We start from the raw sequence: 27410 nt of genomic DNA on the forward strand, positions 1-27410 counted from the left end.
TTAACATTCTTATTTCTACTATACCACAACAGCACATACTCAGGAGAAATTTCATGAATGCTCGGTTAAGGGCATGGAATGTGAATACTCTGATAAGGAAACAGTGTGGCAGGCTATGTACCTTGATGCTTTTTGTTTTCCGAGTTTTTATGCCTCGGCGGAACAAAGCACTCTGTCCCTGCTCAACCTTTGTTGTCAGACACTCTCCCTACAAACCTCAGACCGTAATAAATCTGTTACAACAATTGGCTGTTGAGCAGAAGGCCTGTACTCTGAATGATAAGTGAGGCTTCTGCTCCGTGTGAGCTTGCAAATATTGGGCAAAAGACAACCCTGTGTTTCAGTACTATACATGAACAAACTGGAGGTGGAGGGGACCTCACATAGTGCTTATATGAAGTCTGCAATCCTAAACCTGCGAACCTGGTGCCATTGAACACAAGTGCAATTTAATTCACACGCATGGGATTGTGCTGCCTAGCTGTGGAGCTATGCATGCCTGCTTGGGGCTAAGTCCTGCTGGACTCAGTGGAATATATTGCCAAATAAACATGTGTGAGTCACACAGCACACTAGGAAAACAGGACGAGATCCAGTGTGATCCATCACTGCTAAGTGCCATACGGAGCAACTGGCACCAGTGAAGTTACATAAAATGCAATTTTCACAATATAAAGGAAGATTCACAGCTGCTTTTGGATCACATGGTCTCCCTGGGCACATTTCCATAAATAACTGCAGCTCATCCCTGGGCTTGTGCCTCCGGATGTGTGGCGTTAAAGGAGAGGAGGGAACTTTGGTTCATAAAGTAAACATGCGAATTAACCCTCGGTGACAGATGACCACAAGAAGCCTCTTTGACCCCTCGGGAGGAGTCATATGCTAAACTACTTTAGGGACTGTCAAAAATTACTCCGTGTGCACTCAGAGAAAGCTGCGCCTTAGTGAGAGTCTGACTTGGTAAATAAATTTCCCTTCCTTTGAATGTATGTTTCAAGCAAACATCATGCCTGAGGTTTAAATGCATTATGCAGCTGTTTTAATATGATGTCACGATTGCCTTCGTGAAGTTCAGCGGGAGCAGAAATAGCAGGGCGAGTGCACCAAAATAACTGGCTTCTAATCTTCTGCCTTGTGGGTGTGGGAGGGGAAGGAATCCGAGGGCCTGAAAGTAGAGTTAACTTTCACAGGAGCATAATCTAGGGAAAAACCACAGGTGAAATAAGAACCATCACCAGCAAATGTCTGAAGATCAATATGCTGTTAAAGCACAGAAAGGGGCAGGTTGTTGTTGTTTTTTTTTAAGGTCTGCAACCCTTGCTTTTCATATCAGTCTCTGTAGATCTTCAAGGCCTAATCCTTTGCAAGTGAAACATGAAACATCATCCATAAAGGCTGCAATCCTGTACATGTCTACCTGAGTGTGGTACTTAATTCCAGTAGAATTTATTTTATTTTATTTGTTCAATTTCTATACAGTGGACGCTCGGGTTGCGAATGTGATCCGTGTGGGATGCATGTTCGCAACCCGCAGCGGCGTGTCTGCACATGTGCGGGTTGCAATTTAGCGCTTCTGCGCATGCGCGACCGCCAAAACCTAGAAGTAACCCGTTCCGGTACTTCTGAGTTTTGGCGGGTCTGTAGCCTGAAAAAACGCAACCTGAAATGTCTGTAACCCGAGGTATGACTGTACTGACTTTCATCTGAGGATCACAAGGTGGTTTACAATATGAAAACACAAAAATACATACCATAATAACAAACGAAAACAGTACCCTCCCCACCCAACACAGTTTTAAAAGGCATAAATTGGTTAATTAGCCAAAGGCCTGGGAGAAGAGAAATATTTTTGCCTGACACCTAAAGATATGTAACGAAGGTGCCAGGCAAGTGTCCCTGAGGAGAGCATCCCACAAGTAGAGAGCCACCACAGAAAAGGCCCCTTCTCATGTTGCCGCCATCTGATCCTCATATACAGGGGCCACACAGAGAAGGACCTTGGATGGTGATTGCAGGTCAGTTTATATGGGGATAGGCATATCATTGAGGTATTGCGGTCCTGAGCCTTTTATGTAAACCTAGATGACCCTCAGGGTCCCTTCCGACTCTACACTTCTACGATTCTATATAGACAGGGCCAGCCCAGCAATGAGGCAAGATGAGGTGACTGCCTTAGGTGGCAGGATCTACTGGGGCAGCAGATCCCAATGTTGACCTTTCTTCCTCCCTTGTTCCTGATGTAGCTGTTCCCTCACCCTTTCTTCCCTGGTGGGAAGTAGGACGCCATTTTGGGGTCTGTCCCAGGTGCCCAAATGTATAGACCTGCACTGTATATAGACAGCGGTGATAAAATCATACAGGCAGCTGCCTAACACCTAGTCAGCCTATTATCAGGCACATCACTGTGGACAGTGAGGGGCAGTTTCAGACCGGGACATTCTCACCCCTACTTAGGAGGTGCCAGGAACTGAACCTGGGGTCTTCTGCGTGCAAATGAGATGCTCTACCAGGGAGCTACCTTCTTCCCCTGAGACAGTTCAGTGGCAACACAGGCTGCTGCAGACAAGTAACAAAAGGAACAGAACAGCGAAAGCCTTATTGTAAAGATCAAAAGCATCTGATGTGCTAATAGGAATGGTGAGGTGCTAAATCCTGATGACAAAGAGGATGGTCAGAGAGCAGCACAGGCTAAAGCCTGATTCAAACAGGATGTACGGCAGGTATACATTTGCCACCCATGGGCAGACCTAACGTTCCCCCAGGTGTGCACTTGCATGGATAATGTCACTTTTGATCAAAGCAATTGTGAATATATATAACCAGCTGGATCACAGCATGCAGGAAAGGCGCTGCTCCATCACGCTGAATTGCTCCTAGCAATTTTTCACATGCCTAAAGAAAAAACGCTTGGGATGGCTCCAATGTAGGCAAAGTGGTTTGTGTGAGCTGATCCCAGGAGACTGAACTAAGCATCCCCAACCAAGGATTTTTTGTTTTTGTTTTTTTTAGATTTTCACTTGATGCACATCCAACCCTCTCTCATTGGCTGCATATTAGTCAGTCTACCTCTATGTCACGTTTGCAACCTGCCCTTTTGCCAAGTCGTTCAATAGTAACTAGTTCCCCAATTTCACCTGCGCATCATCTCTTGGAGGTAGATTCAAGGCGTGGAGATGGGGCCTGGTGAATATCCCTGGTGGTCTAGTGGTTAGGATTGCAGGAAGGCAAACAGTGTTTCCATGCGCTCTGGTTTCCATAACAGTATTTCATGCGGGTGGCGCTGTGGGTTAAACCACAGAGCCTAGGGCTTGCCGATCAGAAGGTCGGCAGTTCAAATCCCCATGATGGAGTAAGCTCCTGTTGCTAGGTCCCTGCTCCTGCCAACCTAACAGTTTGAAAGCACGTCAAAAGTGCAAGTAGATAAATAGGTACCGCTCCGGCGGGAAGGTAAATGCCGTTTCCGTGCGCTGCTCTGGTTCGCCAGAAGCGGCTTAGTCATGCTGGCCACAAGACCCGGAAGCTGTACACTGGCTCCCTCGGCCAATAAAGTGAGATGAGCGCCGCAGCTCCAGAGTCGGCCACGACTGGACCTAATGGTCAGGGGTCCCCCCCCCTATTTCAATTGCACCAGAAGTGGTTTAGTCCTGCTGGCCACATGACCCGGAAAGCTACCTGCGGACAAACGCCGGCTCCCTCGGTCTTAAAGTGAGATGAGCGGCGTAACCCCATAGTCACCTTTGACTGGACTTAACTGTTCAGGGGTCCTTTACCTTTACCATTACCTGGGAATGTAGCGAACGTTATCATTCAGCTGGTACTGAACCCAGGACTTCTCTCAAGCTCAAAACTCTGCCCACCACAATATTCTAGCCTGCCTCCTGTTTACATTTTGGCATGAGGAGAACCATCCACACTGAGACAAGAATGATCGTGGTACAGCCTCTCCGTACACTGTTCCTTCTTTAAACATACAATTGTCAGTTGTTCCGGTTTTTATTTATTGCTTTAGCACCGTCCGTGTCCCTTGTGCTTCACAAAGATGGGAGAACAACTTCATGCCCACGTGGAACTTACGATACAAGGGAGACAACAGATGAAGAGGTGGGAACAGACAGAGGCAAGACAGTACTAAATGCTGAAGCTGGAATGATACATTTGCACAAGACCCATGCAGCAGTATTTGTCTCCTTTCAGATTTATTGGTTTTAATTTTGAATTTTTAAAATTTGTGTTCCCTATACAGCCAAATGCAATTTAGATTATCTCCAAAATCAAACAGAGAACCAGGGGAGAGGTATCAGGATTGGCTATTGAAGTGAGATCTGGAATTAAACTTTTCAGAAATGAATCCTAGGCTTCCCCCCACTCCCCTCTTCCTGGTTGTGTCTTACTAATTCCAGATAAATAAAGGCAGTATCATGATCTTGATATAGCCAATGCAAATTTGTAGGGTTGTTTCTCAATACAACCTTGCCTGAACCAGATAATATCTCTGCATGTCAGGTTCTGTAAATAAGCTGTGTGTCGGTTTTCATCTGAAAACACAGGCACTCTGGAGTGTTTAATTAAAATTAAGATGCCCTTTGCAACAAAGTCACCCTTCACCATTGCCAAACAACAGTGAAGAATGAACAACTAACCAGCATGAAAACACAAGCAAGCTCTCCTACAGTCCCACTTACAATTTCTCACCTGTGGCTGATTTGCTTCAAGTCCTACCCAGACATCAGGGATGGGAAACATCTGGCTCTCCAGATGTTGTTAGACTTCAGCTGCCATCAGCCACCTGCCAGGGCTGGGAAGGCTAGAGACAAGACTGCACAGAGCAACAGGGAAGACTCTTACCTTTCAATGGCAAATTATATCCCAGCAATGTAAAAGTGAGAGATTTGTACCTACATACATTTCCATCCGGGAAAGCAAGAGGCGCTGTTGTTGTTCAAAAAGACACCTGGGCCAGGAAAAACCTTGCCTTGAGTCCTTGTCAGGGCAAAAAGGTGGTATAAATAAATATATTTACCTTGCCTTGCAGGATATCTTTGGGAAAAGAAAAGGCTAAGGAGTAAACCCTGTCCAAATCCGGAATGGAGTCCCTAAGGCAGTTGGATGGCGCATTGTATGCCTCCTTCTGCCAATTCCTGCAGCCAAACTGGTGTTAGACGTCTTGCTCTGCTTTTCTTTGGACCAGTGAGGCAGAGAGGGGAGTCTTGTTGTCTAGGCAGTTCAGGACCTCCACACACTCTGCTGAGGCTTGCGCCTTGGAGAGGTCACTGCGGCAATTTGACTTCATCTCCGGAGATGCACTCCATCGTCTCTCAAAGGCAGATGGATGACAACAACAACAACAAAAACAACAACAACAATGGGAAGGTGTGGGGCAGGTCTAGTGAAGAGCCTAAGGACCAAACAAGGAGGCCTGGAGATACGCATTCAGCTGCTAGGCATGAGGTTTCCCACCGATCTTAAAGGACAGTTTCAGTAATATCATTCTCCCACTTCTTCTGCATTGAAAGGGCAGAACTTGCTGCTCTCATTCCAGGGAGCAATAAAACAATAAATATTCAGTGCTCCGAGGCTTTAAAAAAAAATGTCACACTGGATCCAGAGGGTATCAATAAATACCACATCCAACAAAATCTGTGCCTGTCCTTATGAACACGAAATATGTTCTGATGTGCACTTGCTAGAAGTAGAGCCCTAATGAAACAGACAGCAGTTCCTTCTGAGTAAGCATATATAGGAACGGACTGTAAGGATGCAATCCTGTGCACACATACTTCACAGTAAGCCCTACTGAACTCAGTGAGGTATGTTTTTGAGTTAACATAAAAGAGAATAGACACAGGAATATGAGCTGTCAGCATGCGACAACAGCCACATCCCAGGAATGGTTTTGACTGCAGGCTAAGCCAGGAGAGGGTAGCCATTGGGTCTCAAACCCTCAGTGAGTTAGGGCCTTCTCTGCATGTGAAGACAGGGGGTTTTCTGACCTATTAGCCGTCCGCTTTCAGTGTCACTAGTGACACTCCTGGACACTTCTAGCATTGTGGAGTTCTTTGGAGCCGGTCTTCCTATGAGGTGCTCTAGGCAAGGCTGTATATACACTATACATTTAAAAAACATTTAAAGCATGTGATTTCCCCCAGGAAACTGCCTCACAGTACTACAGTTCCCAGCACCCTGAACAAACTGCAGTTCCATGTGCTTTAAACGTGGTATAGTGCATGCACAGGTTAAATGCGCTGTTTGGCTCTGCTTAAATACTTAATGCACCGTAGGACAGAAAGAGGAGAAAGGTATGCATTTTTTGTAGGTCTATTTCCACAGTGAGCATAATGCGTTCTCTCAAATCACTTTCCAAGGAGCTAAGGGAACAGATTATGGTTTGGGCATCTGGCCTAAGAGTCCATAAAGTTGGCTCCCGAATATTTTCTAGCTCACTACTGCTCTCTGCTGATGGATCTTACATATTGAATAGGCCTGTTTTCACTACCCTACCTGCTGAAAATCCATGAAGATAATGATTGCAAAGAGATCCTTCTTTTTAACTTCTTTAGGGGAATATCATTCCCAGTTTGATGTGACATTTCTAAAGTTTGCCAACGAGACCTCTCCCAGAACTAAGTGCTCCATCTCACACCGTTTATGCACCAAAAGTGGCCCATCCATAGAAAAACCTAACTCCTTTTAGGTGTGCGTGTGGAGAGTACACATTAATACTACCTACAGTACAACAGCAGCCAAGAAGCTCAATACAAGCTTTCCACAAAAGGGAACCCTGTGATAACAAAATCTCCTCCAAAGTCTATGGATGGTGTGAATGGCAGTTTGCATTTCTTGGTACAGAAGGTGTTGATCTGATGTGTAGAGATCTTTCCTACTCTAATTAATTCAAGAGGGTTCTCAAAGCTGCTCTGTGCGAAAGAAACAAGCAGAAGGTTCATGATGTTTGGGTTATTCCTTCAGAGAAGTTGAGCACAGCTGGCTTAAACTGGTTCTGTTATCTTTTTCTGTCAAGGTCATGCTGATTAAGGCCAGAAGGAGCCCGGGTTTCACTTTTTTCTATCTCTCTTTCCAACTGAAACTGTATATAGTATGCTTAGTCTTAAGACAGTGCCAATCCTGAATGTATTGGATTTGTGACCATGATGCTCATTTGCTTTCAGTAGTAGTAAAGCTCTGCTGGACGGAATATTAATTGCCTCTGCTGTATTTTTTGAGAATCCTGCAACGAATTTAAGTTTTTTACTCTGCTAACTATACATTGGAGTTTTGCTCTGGATCAATGTTGAGTAGAATTCATGACAGTGAAGTGATTATAGTCAAACCTTGGAACTTGAAAGTAATCCGTTCCGGAAGGACATTTGACTTCCAAAACGTTCGAGTTCCAAGGCGTGTCTTCCGAGGAACGTTAAAAAACTGAGACGTTCGGCAATGGAGTGGTTCGAGAACAGAGGTTTAACTGTATAGCAAATATTATAAACTAGGGGTTGGTCCCCTACCCAGTCACCTCACCAACCTCCCTGCCATCCCCCCACATCAACCCACAGTGTCCCCTGTTATGGGACTACAACTCCCATGATCCCTAGCTAACAGGACCAGTGGCCAGGGATGATGGGAATTGTAGTCCAAAACATCTGGCGGGCCAAAAGTTGGGGGTGCCTGGTATAAAGCTTTATTCATGTATGTGACTACAGCAGCAAGGATATTACTTGCCCCAAAATGGAAAGAAGTCCCAGCAAAAGAAGAATGGATACAAAAACATGCGGAATATGCAGCAAAACTTACCGGAGAAATAAGAAATCAAGATAACAAACTTTTTATAAAAGAATGGAAATGGTTTATGGAATATTTGCAAGCAAACTGTAAACAGATAAGAACATTGGCAGGATTATTGTAATAACCTGCAGTTTTATAAGAGTATATATTTAAAGTACAGCAGATGAATAAACGAGCAAATTAAGTTTATTTGGATATGCAGAAAATATTAAAAATATATTTAAGGAACCACAGAAAGAGGGGGAAGGAAGTCAGGTTTTGAAATGTTAAAATGATTGTAAAATTATTGAAATGTATAAAACTGAAAATCATAAATCAAATATAAAAAGGGGGGGAAGAAGAGAAGGTTGAGTATAGTTGATGGGCGTTGTACATATATGGAGGTCTGCTTGTTCAATTCAATTCTCAAACCTTTTATTGGCATCACATACAAACATCCATAGCAAATCAATACAGTGGTACCTCGGGTTAAGTACTTAATTCGTTCCGGAGGTCCGTTCTTAACCTGAAGCACCACTTTAGCTAATGGGGCCTCCTGCTGCTGCCGCGCCACAGGAGCACGATTTCTGTTCTCATCCTGAAGCAAAGTTCTTAACCCAAGGTACTATTTCTGGGTTAGTGGAGTCTGTAACCTGAAGCGTATGTAACCCGAGGTACCACTGTACAGAATTACCGCCTTCCCAGTGACACAAAACATTTGTCCAATGAAAGAGGCAAAGCAGTGTAACATTACATTTCTGTGTCTCCAGGGAGATCAGACGTCTGCAATGTGTTTCAACAACAAAAAACCAGATAAAGATATTTAGCCACTAACTTGGTGAGCTCCTGATTATTCCCCAATAACAGAAAATGTATGACCTCTAACTCTGGTTTCCATTAGGGGATGCAGAGTTGATCTAGGGTACACAACGTGGGACAGCAAAAATCCTAAAAAGGAAACCTGCTTGCACTCGTTCTACCAGCTGGATAAACCCTGGCAGCTAGACTGGAATTCCGTTGAGGAATTGAGCTATAACTTTGGCGTTGAAGACCTTGAGGGCAGAGGGGATATGCAAATTACCTCTTGTTATAAAGAAACACATTATGGCCTACATAGACATCTTACTGGCATTCACCGCCGTTGCACGATGCGTGGACCATAGAATCCTATGATGGAATGTATTTCCCAGGTAATTGAATTTGAATACCTGCTGGAGGTTTGCTTGTTAATGAGCTGTCGCTTCCAAATTACTATGTTGAATATGGAACTTCACGTTGAAGACAACACATTGAACTAGTAATGAAATACATTGTGTGAAAGTACTACGGGTCATTTGAGAGCTCTGCATCCTTCATCTCTTTTACATGGGGCTGCTGAGGAATGAAAGAGGGAGACATTTAGGTACAGTGAGAAGGGAGAGACTCTGCAAGGGGGAAAGTGGCAGTTCTAGACAGCAGCAGAAGTTTGAGTAAAGCAGAGATGGAGAGACACTGAGGGGCTTTTGATGTTTTTTGTTTTTTAAATGAACCAGTTTTTACAAGGAAAAATAGTAGAGATGGGCACAGCTCTCAAGCTTATACCAAAAAGCAAACACAACACACCCCTTCCAAACTACCTTCTTGCTGTGCAGTTTTAAACCAGATGACTTTCAAGTATCATCTAAACTGGACTTTTAACTGCTTTGCAAAAAGAGCAGGTGTAGTAGAGTCCGTGCTCCTGTCTCGTTTGTATAGGAAATCAATCGGGCACCAGGTCTTTAAATATATCTTTTGCTTCTCTGAAATAAAGGGCGTTACAGATACAGATCTCTGGAGCGATGTAGGTTAATTGAAGTACATGTAATAATGCAATCTGGGTGCTGGCTTTGTACCACATGGTATACAAAGCATTTGGTATCTTATAAACACGCTGAATAGATCACATCCTAGCGATGAAAAACCCAGGGGGAACAAGAGGGGGGACCAAAATAAATACGGGTAAATAATGCAGAGGTTTGGGAAGCAGGCATTTCTGCTGGAAAACAAAAAGCATTCTGTCCCTTTAAAACAAGGTGTTTCAGATGCACCAGAAGGTAAAGGTACTGAGAGGGAAAGCTGGGAGGAGAAGCAGATGTGGGCGAGGACAGCGACCATATGAATTATCTGAGTCAGCGCCACACACACATAATTCCCGAGACACTTATTTCCAGACAGATTATGAATGCAGCTAAAGTGGCCTGTGAGGGAAACAGAAGGCGGCTGAGCCAGAAGCCGATTCTTTATTTCCTACAGTTTAACTTGGTGACCTTTGCGGCTCCATCGTATACGACTGGAATGGCAGATTTGAGAGGGCAAATCCCCCCATCGCAGCAACACCAAAGAGCAAGCATTAGTCAGAAAAAGAAATTCCACTTCCATCCCACACAAGCGCAACAAACAGCTGGAATACTGAGCGGCCGCAGAAGTGGGAGGCCTTTCCCCCCCGGCTGCTGAAAGGAGGGCAGCCAGGACCAGATCCAGAGGAGGTTCCTGGACCCTTAAGGAGGGAAACATTCCTCCAAATGCAAAAGCTCTTCCTGCACACGTCTCAGAGGTCTGAGTCTGAATCTGGCAACCTCACCTGGCAGCACATGCTCTGGCCATTCTGACCCCAGCCTTGACCCAGAAAGTGATCTTTAAATGTCCGGCAGCATATAATACACAGCCTCTTGCTCGACCTTTGCTCACAAATATACACTTCCTTAAATATAAGGGAGTCATAGCTGTCAACTTTTCCCTTTTCTTGCGAGCAATCCCATTTGGAATAAGGGAATTTCCCTTAAAAAAAGGGAAAAGTTGACAGCTATGAAGGGAGTTCAATTACATTTCCGCCCTACTTTTCATACAGAGCCCTGTAAGGACACCTCTCTTCTGTGCTATTTGCATGCATGTGCAAACGTTATTAACGTAGAGTAGAATGTGAGTCATTTTTATTTTTGAATGTTGCTTCTAGCTGATGCAGGTTTTGTACCTGAGCCACAGATCTGGGAAATGAACATAACATGATGTGTTTGTGGGCGCCAGACCCCTCTAATCCCTGGATCCAGCAAGTGTTAAAATCTAAACAAGCCGGCCCAGATTCCTAAACCCCTGGCTCTAGCAAGTGTTAAAATATAATCCTGGCTAGCTTCCCGATGAGGTAATCGCCTGGGTCTCAGGCTAGTAAGAGAACAAAGGAAAGGGGGCTCTGTGCGAGATGGCTAATGGGTAGGGCCCCTCCCTCATCTTGCAGATCGTGAGAAAGACAAAAGCCAGAGTTTTGGGGTTGTGATATAAATTACAAGTAAAGCAGCAAGAGAGAGTCACAGAGAAATTTTTGCTTTCTGTTTTACTCCAAGTCTGCAACTATGAGAGAAACAAGACCGTTTTGGGGTGTTAATGTTGTGAACCCCTCAATCGCATGCTTAGGTTGCATATGTGTAAATAATCCATATAGCATAAAAATACCACAGTCTCCACTTTACCTCATTTCCAAAAGGAAACACAAACTCTTGGTAAATACCTGGAGCCCCTGGAATCTTGCACTGCTCAGAGATTGGGGTGCCTTTAACCTCTCCAACAATATTTCTCTTGCAGGTTTTGCACATGTTCCCAAAGTGCTCCAGGGATTGCCATAGTACAGTCATACCTCAGGATGAATACGCTTCAGCTTAAATATTTTTGGGTTGCGCTCCACAACAACCCGGAAGTAACGGAACGGGTTACTTCCGGGTTTCGCCACTCGCGCATGTGCAGATGCTCAAAATGACATCACGCGCATGTGCGGAAGCGGCGAAACGCGACCCGCGCACGCGCAGACAGACACTCACGTCTTACATTCACTTCAGGATGCAAACGGGGCTACGGAACGGATCCTGTTCGCATCCAGAGGGACCACTGTACTTGAAAGAAAAGTGGTTAACACTGTACGCCAATACAGGCTTGCAGGGTGGTTGGCATGGTGGAGCAAACTTTCCTTCGGAAGCAGAGGAAGCCACCTTCTACGAAGGACCCATCCACACTTTCGTTCACCCTGTGATTTCTAGTCCCAGGTCTTAGAGGTTTTTGTTTTGTTTTGTCTTGTCTTGCCACTTTCCCCCAGGAAAACTGGTTGATCTTGGTCAGTGTTGTGTACAACAGCAGTTCTCCAGGATTTAATGAGATATTCCAAGCCTTACCTGGAGATCCCTGGATTGAATCTGGGACATTCTGCATGCAAAGCAGGTGATCTTCCAGCGAACTATGGCCTCCCCTATTCTGGAGGATTTATCATTTGAGATAATATACTCCTGTAACAAATGTGGGGGTTGCTCGTGCGCAAGTTGGTGCCACTCCTGGCTAGGTTGCCTTGTTAAACCTTTTCTGTCTGGACAGCCCCTGCACTTCGTGGCTGTTCAGTCGCTAGCAGTATCCGTCAGTGGGCGTTTCTTAAACCTTTTCCAGCATAAAAGTTGTTTGACTCCAAGTCTCCTCCTACTCTCCCTGCGCGGAAGTCTTCTGCGCAGGGAGCGCGTGGGTAGCGGAGGACCCGTGCTCTCCTCGCTGATCTCCGGCGAGGAGTCCTGGAGCCCCCTCGCCGATTCCCCCATCTGCCCCCCTTTATCCCTGGTGTTATGCTGATTTCTTTCCCCAGATGGTGAGCTGCCTCTCCCCCTGCTGGGCCCTTCTCCAGCATCGCTCGAGAGCCTAGCCTCCGCCTCTGGCTCCGATGTCAGTTCCCTGACATCCCCTGCAGTAACTCACACAGTATCTGGGATCAAAGAACCAACCAGAATCCTTATAGGGCTGCCATACATACAGAATATCTTGGACATATCTGGGATTCGTCCAGGTGGAATTTCTGAAAATCAGTGAAAACCCAGGTGTATGGCAAGTGTTGATTTTTTGCCAAATTTCTAAAAAAAAAATATAGCTCAAATACTTCAATTTTTTAAGGAGATTTTGTGTCTGGATTTTCACTTTTTGAAATATGGCAACCCTATCTTAGCAACGCTGAGATGGCATAAGCAGACTCCATGAATTAAGTCCCTCAGTTGAGAATAGCACTCAAGAATCCCGATTCCTAGTTTTCATAAATATATATCACTGGGAATTACAAAGCCAGTATTTTTGGACAATAACATTGTACCATTAATCAATTTTGTTGCAGGATATTTTCTCCATTTAAATGACCCCAGAGCGTGGTGCAGCATAAAAACACATAATTAAGACACAATGCTGGTTAGGAGGTCTTTCCCTCATTGTTGTGCTCAGTTGTTGTTGTTTTCAAATGGTTTGTGAGTATATGAGGGAATGAAAAACAAACTATTAAGCATGACCTTTTTCGTCTCACAATTGGTGTCTTGTGTATCGAAGTTAGCCCTGTTTAGGGAAGCTTTTAATATCTGAAGGGCTATTGTATTTTAATATTTTGTTGGAAGCCGCCCAGAGTGGCTGGGGAAACCCAGCCAGATTGGTGGGGTATAAATAAATAAATAAATAAATAAATAAATAATTATAATTATAATTATAATTATTATTTCACATACTTAAAAAAATGTCAAAACTTGGATGCAACGCAAGTGTAGTTACATCTGTTAATTATTTACAGGGCAGCTAATTACTCATTTTAATTATTTAATTAGTTGACTAGCACTAGTTCAGTCATTCTGCTACTGCCTCTCAGCTCTTCCTAGGACTTGCTAGCATCTATTTTCCTTCCTTCCTTTGCTGCTGCATCCGAATTATTCTCTCTCCCCCAGATTGTTTTCATAGCTTTTCCATTTTGGTGAGGAATGCAGCAGATCCCGGTTGCTGTGCCAGCCGCCTCAGAAAGTTTATTGAGAAATGCTGTTGGCAACCTTGCCTCCTTCAAAGCTGAGGTAATTTGTGAAGGGAACCCGGGGTGACTTTGGGAGGGTGGAATTTGCTTTGCCATTCACCGAGCCAGCCGGAGTCTCAAAGTGGTGTTTCACTCTATAAAACAGTTCCAGCCAATTCTTCAAAATTTGTATTCCAGGTTAACAAATGCCTTTCTGCCACCACACGGAGATTTACACAGAACCTAAATGGACTACACAAAATCTCACAGGAAAAACAGCTAATGTTGAACTACAAAATAACGGACCAGGAGGTGGAAGGGGCTATCCAGAACATGCAATTAGGTAAATCTCCAGGACCAGATGGTTTGACTTCAAGATATTACAGATCTTTGAAAGATTGGTTAATACAACCATTGAAGGAAGTCTGTAATGAGATATTGGAAGGAAGTAAGGCACCAGAGTCGTGGAAGGAAGCTTACATTACACTTATACCGAAAACAGAGACTGAAAAGACACAGCTCAAAAACTACCGCCCCATATCGCTGCTAAATGTGGATTATACAATTTTTGCAGACATTTTGGCCAAAAGATTAAAAAAGGTGTTAGTAGAAGAAATCCATAAAGATCAAGCGGGCTTTCTCCCGGGCAGACATTTGTCTGACAATATGAGGAATATAATTAATATTTTAGAAAAACTTCAAGTGAATATTAATACTAAGGCTGTCTTGATATTTGTGGACGCGGAGAAAGCCTTTGACAACATTTCTTGGAGCTTTATGAAGAAGAATCTACAGGGGATGGGGGTAGGCCAAGGTTTTGAAAATGGTATAGGTGCAATTTATTCAGAACAAAAGGCAAAATTAATTGTGAATAATGTAGTGACAGAAGAGTTCAAGATTGAGAAAGGGACACGACAAGGTTGCCCAATTTCTCCACTGCTTTTTATATCCGTCCTTGAGGTTTTGTTAAACATGATAAGAAAGGACCAAGAGATCAAAGGTATACAAGTGGGAGTTAAACAGTATAAATTGAAAGCATTTGCTGATGATCTAGTATTGACCCTACAGGAACCAGAATCTAGCACAAAAAGGGTATTGGAACTGATTCAAGAATTTGGGCAAGTAGCAGGTTTTAAGCTGAATAAGATGAAAACTAAGGTTTTAGAGAAAAATTTAACTGTAAATGAGAGAGAGAAATTTCAGGAAGAGACAGGACTAACATTGGTTAAGAAAGTGAAATATTTAGGGGTTAATATGACTGCTAAAAAATGTAAATTTATTTAAGGATAATTATGAAAAATGTTGGATTGAAGTGAAAAAAGACTTAGAAATATGGTCAAATTTGAAGTTATCATTGTTAGGCCGAATTGCTGTGATAAAAATGAATGTGCTGCCAAGGATGTTGTTCTTGTTTCAAACATTACAAATTTTGGATAAGATGGATTGTTTCAAGAAGTGGCAGAAAGATATTTCCAGATTTGTTTGGCAGGGCAAGAAGCCTCGAATAAAATTTAAGATATTAACTGATGCTAAAGAAAGAGGTGGATTTGCCCTGCCAGACCTAAAACTCTATTATGAATCAGCTGCTTTTTGTTGGCTGAGAGAATGGCTGCTACTTGAAAACACTGATGTGTTGGACCTAGAAGGTTTTAATAATGTATTTGGTTGGCATGCATATTTGTGGTACGATAAGGTAAAAGCATATAAAGCGTTTAAAAATCATATTGTCAGAAAAGCATTGTTTAATGTATGGATAAGATATAAAGATTTGTTAGAAAAGAAAACCCCAAGATGGTTGTCACCAATGGAAGCGAAGGCACAGAAAAAACTCAATATGGAGGCCAAATGGCCAAAATATTGGGAAATTCTGGAACAAGAGGGAGACAGACTAAAATTGCAGAGCTTTGAAAAATTGAAAAATAAAGTGTGAGATTGGCTCCATTATTATCAAATAATGGAGGCATATAATTTGGACAAAAAAGTTGGTTTCCAGGTGGAAAAATCAAAATTGGAAACAGAATTGTTAGACTCCAAAATCAAGAATTTGTCAAAAATGTATAACTTGCTGTTGAAATGGAACACTCAGGATGAAACGGTGAAATCTGCTATGATTAAATGGGCACAAGATGTTGGACATAATATAATGATGGCTGACTGGGAACAGTTATGGACCACAGGTATGAAATTTACGGCATGTAATGCCCTAAGAGAAAACTTAATGAAAATGATTTATAGGTGGTACATGACACCAGTCAAGCTTGCAAAAATTTATCATATGCCTGACAATAAATGTTGGAAATGTAATGAGACTGAAGGTACATTCTTTCACCATTGCTGGACGTGCCCAAGGATTAAGACATTCTGGGAGATGATTTATAATGAAATGAAAAAGGTATTGAAATATACCTTCTTGAAGAAACCAGAGGCCTTTCTCCTAGGCATGGTCGGCCAATTGGTGCCAAAGAAGGATAGAACCCTTTTTATGTACGCAACAACAACAGCAAGAATACTCATCATGAAGTATTGGAAGACACAAGATTTGCCCACCCGGGAAGAATGGCAGATGAAGTTGATGGACTACATGGAACTGGCGGAAATGACTGGCAGAATCCGAGACCAGGGAGAGGAGTTGGTGGAAGAAGACTGGAAAAAGTTTAAAGATTATCTACAGAAATATTGTAAAATTAATGAATGTTAGAAAAATGTTGAAATGAAGTTATATGGCTTTAGTAGAAATATTATAAGGAATTAAGTACAGATAGGTTAATAGAGTATTAAAGGAAAAAAATAAGGTTAGAATGAGTTAAGATAATTATAGGACTGAAAACAGAGAAGGATGGAAAGAAATTGCTGAAATAATTAACAGAAGTGGAATACAAAAAGGGAGGTGTGAGGAGGTCGTGGAAATAAGTGAATGAAAGAAGGGATAAAGAAATTGGTTGATTTATTTTACTGTCTTAATCTTGTTTTGTTAATTCGATGTGTTGTATTGTATTGTTTTTCTTTTTCTTTTTCTTTTTTTCCCTTCTTTTTTCTTTTAGTGTTTTTGGAAAAATAATAAATATTATTTTTAAAAAAAGAAAAAAAGAGATTTACACAGAACCAGCCACAACTGCACAGTCACAAGAGACCTCTCAAAGCCGGAGACAAATGTTCGGCCAAAAATGTCCAGAAAGAAGGACCCTATACAAATCGACATCTTATTTATTAAATAAATACGAACGAATCTTTATTGCTAAAAGCTATGAGCCATCACCATTGGTCACAAGGCGTAGAATACAAATAATTGATTTAAAACTGAACAACACCAACAGCAAAGCAAACAAAAATGTACAAAAATGTAGAAAAAATCACTCTTGCCTAAGTTAAGCACTTCACATCTCACACTCCCCCTTATGATACTTGTCTTGGAGCCTAGCTGTCAACTTAACTTGCAGCCAAGGCAAATTTTTGCAACCAGTGCAGTAATAAATACATTACTGCGGGCCAGCAAAATAGAGTTTTTAATAAATATATATATAGGAAGGAAAAAAAAGGTATCATACATTATATCTCCCCAACCCAACCCAACCCAACCCAACCCAACCAATGTTTAGAAAGTAGTTTAAGATATTTTTTCAGGCTTTACAGCCACAGAAAATAGTTATAAACAGTGATAAAAAATGAGGTGCCATTACTTATATAATACTTACTCATTACTTATGTGAGCTTTGGGTTCCACCACAAAATGGCTGCCATGGGCAGCTAAAAAGGTGCCAGTACATCATACCAGTAACTATTATCACAAAAAACCCTGCTTATAAAGTATTGTGTTGGGTTTGATTTTTTTTTCATTCCAGAAACTTAGAAACCATGTTCATCTTTCAATAAAATTGTGTTTTTAAGGGTTTATTCCAGCTGGTATTTGTTAACTTAATTCAAATAACATGGCCATTCCCCCATATTTTCCTGAAACATTCTGAAATAGGAAAACGTTTTTCCATTGGCGACCAAGGCATAGCCTTGCGCATATTAGAAGGCATATTGACTAAATAAATGTATGTCCACTTTTTCTACTTCTGTATGGATTACTTGCAAAAAAAGGAAAAAAAGTTTTGGGATTTCTTGATCATCTGTGTCCTATGATTTCCTTTGTGTTTTGCAACACATTGCTCCAGAAATGTTTTATCCTGACACAAAACCTGAAAATGTGTACCAAGTCCACTTTAATTGCTTCGCATCTCCAGCATCTTAACTTAGTTTTCTAAATTACACCCGCAAGGTGTTAAACGCCGCTGATACATGTATTTGAAAAAAGTTTTCCTCTTTACACACTAGTTATTGAAATAATTTATACTCTGCCCTTCCACAAAAGGTCTGACCTTCTAAGGATCTAATTTCATATTTACCAGAAGATTATAAAAAGTAACTGTGCAGTCCTGGGACAATTAGTGCAAATGTTTAAAGCAGTTGGCGACTGGACTTCACCCTGTTGATTCACAGGACTTTTGCCTGCAGGGCAAGGCCTGGCTCACAGATGTCAGGGTTAAGCAAACGTCTCATAGACTTTTATTGCCACCAATTTAACCGCACATCTTCAGAGGCAAAGTCGGATTTGGAACATATTTGATATAGCCTTTGAAGTCAAAAAAGGTACAGATGTTCCACACATGATAAGCACCTACAGATCCTTAGGAATTCTGTTTTTTACGCGTGCAAATGGGTAAAGAGACTAGAACTCCTTTTGTTTTTTGATTTAATCAAGAGTGGTTGCCATGTGTCCTCTTTTCCCAGGACATGTCCTCATTTTGAGGGTTAAAATTTGAGACAAATTGCATTTATGTGCTTTGAATGGCCGTCATAGCATCATAGCGTCCTCTTTTTTGCTCTTCAAAATATGGCATCCCTATGACTTTCTTTCAAACATGTTATCCTTATGAAAATTCTTCAGCATTTTAGTTTGATTCCCCCCCCCCCCAACATGTTCATTTTGTGTATTCGGCTTTAGCTAATGTACACACTTTTGCAAGCATTTTTTCTAATACCATGCAATTTTGTATGTTATTTTCTCTCTCAGATTTATTTTTTTGCATATTTCCCTCAATTTCTGCATTTTTCTAATATAAGCATTGTTTGGTTGGACAACTGCATCACAAAATTCAGGTGGATGGCTGTGTTTCAGGTCCCATATTTTTTCAGAAAGTGCAAATTTGATAATTTTGCTTTAATTGCAAATTGAATTGAATTTGACCCGCATCCCTAGACTTCACTGACTTATTTTGGGAGTCAACCCACTCTGGCTTGGGTCCCCCCCCCCAAAAAAATGTTTTGTACTTCTTCAGACCTTGGGGTTCTCCCAACATTGTTGACACCTCCCTCTTTTGTGTGGGTGGTACCATTTTGGCTACATAAGCAATGACACACACTTCTCAGCATCAGGAATACGGGGAATGATTCATGGGGACTGGGGCCAAAACAGTGTGAGTAAGAGGAATATCAAAACATGTTGCCCATAAACTAATTCCGAATTATCATATTGTAATATACTTCTTCCGCAGTCCTCAGCTATAAACATATATACACAATTCCAGACTGTTTTTCAGATGCAGAAATATTTTGTTGCGTCTTCATAAGGAACTTATACAGCTTTTAAATGCTAAAGTTTTCCTACTCTTGTTTAAGGCCTAGTATTTGCAATCGTTCCACCACAACTGTGGAAATATATGTTATGCCTTTGTGAGTCTTGGTGTTCTCTTCAGAATTCTATGCAAAGCCCTGGAAGAAACATGTTATTGTCTTCACTGTAGATCTGTTCAAAAATGATATTCAGAGAAGAACAGAAATTCTGTGCCTTGCAACATTATCTCATGCATGTTTACTCATAAGCAAGACATGTAGAGTTCAATGGGACTGTTATGTATTCAGTGGTTTGTGTTTGCCTGAGCTTGAGTCGGGACTAATTGATTCTGAGCCCCTGTGTTCTGATTCAGTATGTGATAGCAGGATTTGGGCTACTGCCATTGGCCCATAAACTCTGAGTTATGATTCGCAGCTTGGGCGTTTAGGTAGCCAATCACATTGAGAGTGGGAGTGGCCCAGGCCTTCAGAAATCTTTATAAGCAGTTGCTTTGCCCCTGTTGCTCAGTTCTGTTAGTTCAATAAAGGCTCTTGCTGTTATTGCTGTGTGGGAAGCAAGGGACTCTTCAGGGACCATTTCCAAATGAAACATATATTGGATGCTAGATTCAGGTAGGTAGCTGTATTGGTCTGACGCAGTCCAAATAAATAAAAAATAAATAAAAAACTTGTCCAGTAGCACGTTAGAGACCAACTAAGTTTGTTCTTGGTATAAGCTTTCGTGTGCATGCACACTTCTTCAGATACATTGAAACAGAAGTCACCAGACCCTTATATATAGTGGGAGGGTGGGGTTTTTCTCAGGAGGGTAGTAGGAGATAGCTGATTGACTCAATGAGTATGGTAAACCTGTTGACGACAGGAATGCACAAGAAAGCTTATACCCAGAACAAACTTAGTTGGTGCTACTGGACAGCTTTTTATTTTTTTTAAATTATATTGGATGTTAGTTTGCAGCCCTATCCTATGTAGAGTTAAATGAGCCCACATTGAAATCAATGATCTGACATGTTCATGTAACTGCAACTTTACACTTTGGTGCAATGCATGCTTATTTGAAAGTAAGTTTCATTGAAATCTGAATCTGCAAAGTAAACATTATTGAGATTGGGCTGCCTGGCTGCATTCACAAGCAGAATTAGAAATGGCAGCGATTGGTGCAGTGTGGGGTTGGCATTTACCCAACCTCCCAGCAAATGAGTTGCTGCTACCTACCAGAAGGTGAGGTGGCCGTGTGGGTGGCATGATGCAAATGGACCAGCAAGAAAGCCTATTTAAAACCAATGGTATGTTTGCACTACACACCCCTCCCTGCTGCCTCACCCCTTCCCCTCTTAGTACAGTGGTACCTCGGGTTACATACACTTCAGGTTACATACGCTTCAGGTTACAGACTCCACTAACCCAGAAATAGTAGCTCGGGTTAAGAACTTTGCTTCAGGATGAGAACAGAAATCGTGCTCCGGCAGCGCAGCGGCAGCAGGAGGCTCCATTAGCTAAAGTGGTGCTTCAGGTTAAGAACAGTTTCAGGTTAAGAATGGACCTCCGGAACGAATTAAGTACTTAACCCGAGGTACCACTATAAGTGGTAGCGACTCACATGCTGTGAGGTCAGGTAAGTGTCTCCATCACCCATCCACTCATTCCACTGAAATCAATGGGACTTCTTTCCAAATAATTGACATCACAATCAGACAATTAAGTTCTATGCAGCCCAATCCTATGCATTTTTACTAAGAATTCTCGTTGAGTTCTGAGAGGCTTGCTCCCAAGGAAGCATCTTCAAGATTGCAGTCTTCGTTTCAAAAAGAAAAGTTACTTTTGAAAAGAATGGGGTGGGCATCTGCACATCTAAAAATACAATTGACTGTATTATTTATGTGGAACAGTGCAGCTCTGTGGACTTCCCCCATCTGTTCAGCTGCAGAAAACTAAATTGAAGTTAAATGGGCTTTTAGAAAAATCATTATGGCTTAAATTGAACATGATTCATTGGGAAAATAAAGCCATATGTGTTGCATTAGTTTTTCATCTTTGCTCTGTCCCAGTTTTGCTTGATTGGATTTATGTCGTATTTGGTATTTTAGATGTGACACAGCAATTTAGAGCTGAAGAAGACCACTCTGCATTTCAAAGTAGTGTTTACAGTTCCATTGCATAACTTACTAACTAAAAAAACCAATAGAAGTTGGAGTCATAAGATTCTACAAGCTTCTCTGGATTTTACTGCTCTAAAACCATGCCTACATTGCATTGTTGATGTGCATACCACAGTAATTCATGCCTTCATCACATCCAGACTGGATTCCTATAACATGAAAAGCATTTGGATGTTTCACTTGGTGCAGAATACATCCTACCAAGCAGCTGACCAGAGTTGTCTGCGGGAACTTATTGCACCAATTTTACAAGAACTACCCTGGCTTTTGCTTGGCTTAGTCCAGTTAAAAGTGATAGTATTGACCTTTAAGGTCATGGTTGCGCATACTGTTGAAGCAGACCCTGCGAGCGTTCCTATTTTCCAGGGACAGTCCCAGATTTACGGAAGCCGTCCCAGTTTCTGATTTGATCCTGGAATCTCCTGCTTTTCCTTAGGATGTCCCTATTTTCATTGGAGAAATGTTGGAGGGTATTTAGATATGGGACTCCCAAGCCACCCAGGGGCGAAGGAAGGCTAACCGGTGCAGGGTGTGGGGTAAACCGCTCGGAGGCGTTTGCGCGTGCAGCGTACGTATGGCACATGCACAGTGCTGCTATGTGCCACACATGCGCCAATGGGCGGTTTGCCGACGGGGCAGCGTATGGATGGTGGAGCTGCAAAGCCGCACGCAGCCGCTAGCTAGCAGGTAGGCTTGCCTTGCGTGCTGCTTTGCAGCCCCCGCTCGCTGTAGGCCTGGGAGTTGCGGGGGGCAGGCGAGCGGAATGTCACCTCCGTCAGGATGGCACCCAGAGCACGGCACACCTGCCTTGCTCCACCTCTGAAGCCACCTGAAGGCAGCCCTGTATAGGGAAGTTTTTCCTTCTGTTTTTATGTATGTTGGAAGCTGTCCAGAGTGGCTAGGGCAACCCAGTCAGATGGGTGGGGTATAAATAGTACAATTATTATCATTATTATTATGGAAAGGACATCCCTATTTTCATCGGAGAAATGTTGGAGGGTATGTTGAAGGACCACCCACTCTCATATGAGCCTACCTGCAAATTAAAGTAATCCTCCCAGGCCTTGCTCACTCTTTCTGAAATACAGTGGCTGGCCAAGTAGAATATGCCCTTTTAAAACTATGGTACTACCAACATTGCAGAATTTCTTGCCTAGAATGTTTGCCTTCCTCCTTTCCTTCCTGCTGTTTTTGGGATGACTAGATCTGACATGTTTCTGGCCTGTATGGATTACTATGAACTGAGGCAGTTAATTTTACTTGTTGTTTACATTCCATTGGTTCATGTGGTTGCTTCATTTTAGAGCTTTGCAGACTTCCTTTTAATAAAATGGAAAGGCGAGAGACACAATAGGGGAATTGCTAGCTTGTCATTGGGAAGCTGGGTGTTCTTCATTCTGCTAGCTGATATTTGATGCACCAGATGTCTGGACTTCCTTTGGGGGTGAGAGGGGCTCCTCCTCTCTTTTATTGTTTTCAAATTGACATTTTAGTTAAATAGATTTTCAAACTACTGCCAAAATAGTTTCATTCCATGAGAATAACACCTCATTAACAAAACTAGTGCACTTTTGATCATTCTTCTCGTCCTTGGGTCCAGTAGCATTCCAAAATGAGATAAGATAAAAAGGTCACTGTTGTTCAAGCAGGGACTTATGTTTGGTTTGTCTCTTTGCATAAATATTCATAAAAGGTCAATTTACTCATCAGCATGGCTCATCAAACCCTACACAACTATCCCCTTGTAGACAATACATTTTCCCCAAATATATTGCCAGAAGCATTGAGATGATGTCAGCAAATTATCACCAGAGCTTTATGGGTTTTCAGAATATTTGGCTTTAAGTAAACCCAGAAGGGTTTACTTAAGGGACGCGGGTGGCGCTGTGGGTAAAACCTCAGCGCCTAGGACTTGCCGATTGCATGGTCGGCGGTTCGAATCCCCGCGGCGGGGTGAGCTCCCATCGTTCGGTCCCAGCTCCTGCCCACCTAGCAGTTCGAAAGCACCCCCGGGTGCAAATAGATAAATAGGGACCGCTTTATAGCGGGAAGGTAAACGGCGTTCTGTGTGCTGTGCTGGTGCTGGCTCGCCAGAGCAGCTTCGACACGCTGGCCACATGACCCGGAAGTGTCTGCGGACAGCACTGGCTCCCGGCCTCTAGAGTGAGATGAGCGCACAACCCTAGAGTCTGGCAAGACTGGCCCGTACGGGCAGGGGTACCTTTACCTTTAAACCCAGAAGGATTATTAAGGGTCTTAGTGTTATAAGGTACCTGGTTATAACCTTAATCTTTATAGCAGGCTTCCTCAAACTCGGCCCTCCAGATGTTTTGAGACTACAACTCCCATCATCCCTGACCACTGGTCCTGCTAGCTAGGGATCATGGGAGTTGTAGGCCAAAAACATCTGGAGGGCTGAGGTTTCTAGTATAAGTTCACTTTGTTGACAATGCTTCTTTACTGCTGGTGGATTATTATTTTTTATTTTTTATTTGGTTTTTCAAATTACATATCCAACCTAAAACATGAATGAATGAATGAATCTTTATTTTGCCTCAGCCATCGGCCATAGCAATAAAACAACAATATGATATACAAAGAATAGAAATAAAATGTCAATTATATAAAATACATTTTAGCGTTTTGAATCAGTAGTCAAATAGTGGATCTTATTCTAATTGCCCCAGCTAAAAACCTTGCAAGCTTTGCTGTCAACCTGCTCATCTTGATCTGCAAAGAGAAGGGACAGTGTGGCAGTGGCTGGGCAACCCAGAATGGACAATAAAAGAGGGGTAATGACCTCATTCCTCAAGTCTTTATAAAGAGTGCAACCGAGAAGGGCATGTGCCAATTCGGTACTGCCATCTCCACAGGGACATAAGGGTTTTTTCTGTGGAATCTGTTGGATCAAGTACAGCCGAGGGCAAATACATTCCATCTTGCGAGAGTAAAAGCGCGTCTATATTTTAGAATTGCTAGTTTATGCAGATAGGGTGCCAGAGAGTCAAAATGGGTAGGTGGGAAATTGTCATACCATGGGCAGAATTTCCTTATTGTGGCCAAGTTGTTCTGATGCTCGATATCATTTTGGCACTGACAAATTAGACTGTTTGCTTTACTAAAACCCAAAGTGAGTAGCTGTTGTGGTGATAAACCACAAGAGTGAAGTTTTTGATAGACAATTTTAGTCCAGGCGCTCTTGTGACAAACTTGCAGCACTAGGGATATTAGACTGGGGGAATTTGAGTTTAGGCAAAGCCAATAGTTAAGTGTCCAGATCCGCAATTCTACCGAGGGAAGATTAGCCTCTAGGCACAATGATGTGTTTGGGGCACAGGGTGGTACAGAGAAAATTAACCTTAAGAACTTTGATTGGACAGCTTCTGTAGATCCCAGGTAAGTGCCTGTCCAGATCTGAGCCCCATATAATAACTTTGCTAGGGGTTTAGCTTGGAACACTTCCAGGACTGATGGTATACGTTTACCACCTTTTGCGTAGAAAAAGCGTGTCAGAATTTTGGCTTTGGGACGCTTTTTCTTTTGCACATTTCTGGTGTGCTCCCCTTTTTCCGTAGACTGGAAAATAAGGCCAAGATATTTGAAAACTTTGACCTGTTCAATTAGCTGGTTGTCCATGTGCCATCTATGGGCCCTATAGTTTCTTGGGAAAACTAACAGTATCCCCAGAAAATTTATTAGCCTGGCCTCCAGTAACTACAACTGAGGTCAAAAACTTCATCATGCAGCTAAAAAACAACAAAGCACCAGGCATCGATCACTTGCCTCTGGAACTCTTGAAATCTAACATTGATTGGTGGGCACCCCTCCTTGTGGTAATATTCTCACTTATTGATTCATCTGGTTTACTCCCTGACGCTTGGGCCACAGCAGTTGTCATCCCTATATTCAAAAAGGGCCTCACATCTGATCCGGTTAGCTACAGACCAATCGGTTTGTTACCTATAAACTATATGCAAAGCACCTCTGTAACAAACTAGCCAACTGGATAGATGATGAGGCTATTCTCGCTGAAGAGCAAGCAGAATTTATGCAAGGCAGATCTACCCTGGATCATTACTTTGTTCTAGCACATCTCATTGACAAGTATGCTAAGAAACCACGTGGTGTGCTTTTTCATTGATTTGAAAGCTGCATTTGACTCAGTTTCACGAGTAAGACTGTGAGATAAGCTGAACTTCTCAAGTATAGACAGACTACTGTACTTGGTCAAATGCTTTTATAAAGATACTGTGCTGAAAGTGCGCTGCTCCACAAATGGACAACTTACAAGACCTGTACCAGCCACAAAAGGAGTCAAGCCCCAGCACTGTTCAACTTATATATCAATGGTATTGTCCAGTGTCTAGCATCTCCAGAATATCATGCCCCTAAATTGGCCACAAAACCCATCTCAATACTATTATATGCAGATGATATGGTTCTTCTATCCCAACCAAAAGTAGGCCTAAAAAGACTGATGAGGGCATTTTCAGGATATTGCCAGAGAGAACAGCTGGCCGTGAATTACAAGAAACCAACATACAACATAAAGACAAGATTCCAGAAAATCTCCTGGACTTCCCTCCTCCCCTTTGTTGGTCCTATTGTTAATCATTTCCTCCTGCAACTTTTATAATAATCCAAATCTTTTACATCTCCATTTTATCTAAAATTCACCATAAAACTACAAGTGATTCAAATCCTAGTAACAATTTTAAATGTTTACAATGGTTTTTAAGATAAATTACAATTCCCCCCCATTCTTTATTAATATTTTGGTCTTCCTGGTTTCTGATTCTTCTGGTCATTTTTGCCATTTTGGCATAATCCATCAATTTACCGTAATCTTCCATTCTTTTCTGGTTGGGACGTTATCTTCTTTCCATCTCTGGGCCAATAACACCTGGGGGATTATTTTAAGTTGGTCATGCATCCTGCTTCATTTCATCTAACCTTCTTAGCAACAAGATTGGCAGATTTTTACTTTTTATTTTTTTTTAATATCAGCCTTCTCTGCCACCTCCTGATTGAGTCTTGGTGAGACTAAAAAGTTAGTTCTCTTCCAGCTTTTAGACATTCCCACCTGGGATCACCTTAAAGGTAAAGGTAAAGGGACCCCTGACCAGTAGGTCCAGTCGTGAAACGACTCTGGGGTTGCGGCGCTCATCTTGCTTTACTGGCCGAGAGAGCCGACATTTGTCTGAAGACAGTTTTATCAGGGCATGTGGCCAGAATGACTAAGCCGCTTCTGGCGAACCAGAGCAACACGCGGAAATGCCGTTTACCTTCCCACTGGAGTGGTACCTATTTATCTACTTACACTTTGTGCTTTTGAACTGCTAGGTTGGCAAGAGCAGGGACTGAGCGACGGGAGCTCACCCCGTCGCAGGGATTTGAACTTCTGACCTTCTGATCCGCAAGCCCTAGGCTCTGTGGTTTAGCCCACAGCACCACCCGCCACCTTAACATCCAGCTATCTCACTGGCAGAATTGTCTGTGCTGAGGGACCTGGATGGTGGCTGTTGAAAGAGATGCTGGAACTGATAGAGACTTTGCCTGATTCAGCAGGGCTCCTTATCTTATAAGGTTATGGCGAGCCTTAGAATCCTTATGGGAGGGAATCTTTCATGGTCATACTGATATAATTTAGAAGACTCCTAGGGGCTCTGCTGTAAAACTCAGTCCTATAATGATTCCCGCAGTGACTAAGCTCCGATCAATTTTGGAGTAAAACCAGGCCTCCCTCCCCCAAATGTAGTGACTCTTATATACTCAAGGGACTCCCTGCACATGAAGCATAAAGTTTGAAAATTAAATTACCACTATGGTCTGCCGCAACTGTCACTGAATCCTTCTTCCACTCTGCTTCAGTTTGCTTACCTTGCTTATTTTTGCGACGAGAGCCCTCTGTTTAAGTTCATTCCAGTCTTGCTGTCATCCATCTGCAATTACACTGCACTTGCAAGCGAGTCAAGCTATGTCACACGTTTTGGCTGCCATTGGCCGTAGCTACTCCAGTGTCACAGTCTGTGATGTCATAGAGACTTGGACCACACAACTGTCTGCTTTGGAACAATGGG

The 27410-nt window shown here is 42.5% G+C and overlaps 1 long non-coding RNA gene across 1 annotated transcript; it reads right to left on the bottom strand.

Annotated features, from left to right (window-relative positions):
• Positions 1-1011: 1011 nt before the first annotated feature.
• LOC308460052 lies at positions 1012-27342 on the bottom strand. The gene is made up of 2 exons (XR_013978427.1): positions 27211-27342; positions 1012-1199 (listed from the first exon to the last, which is right to left on the bottom strand). It is a non-coding gene; the product is annotated as an uncharacterized lncRNA (long non-coding RNA).
• Positions 27343-27410: the final 68 nt, after the last annotated feature.

This window comes from Podarcis pityusensis (assembly GCF_964106645.2).
Source record: "Podarcis pityusensis genome assembly, chromosome: 12".
NCBI lineage: Eukaryota > Metazoa > Chordata > Lepidosauria > Squamata > Lacertidae > Podarcis > Podarcis pityusensis.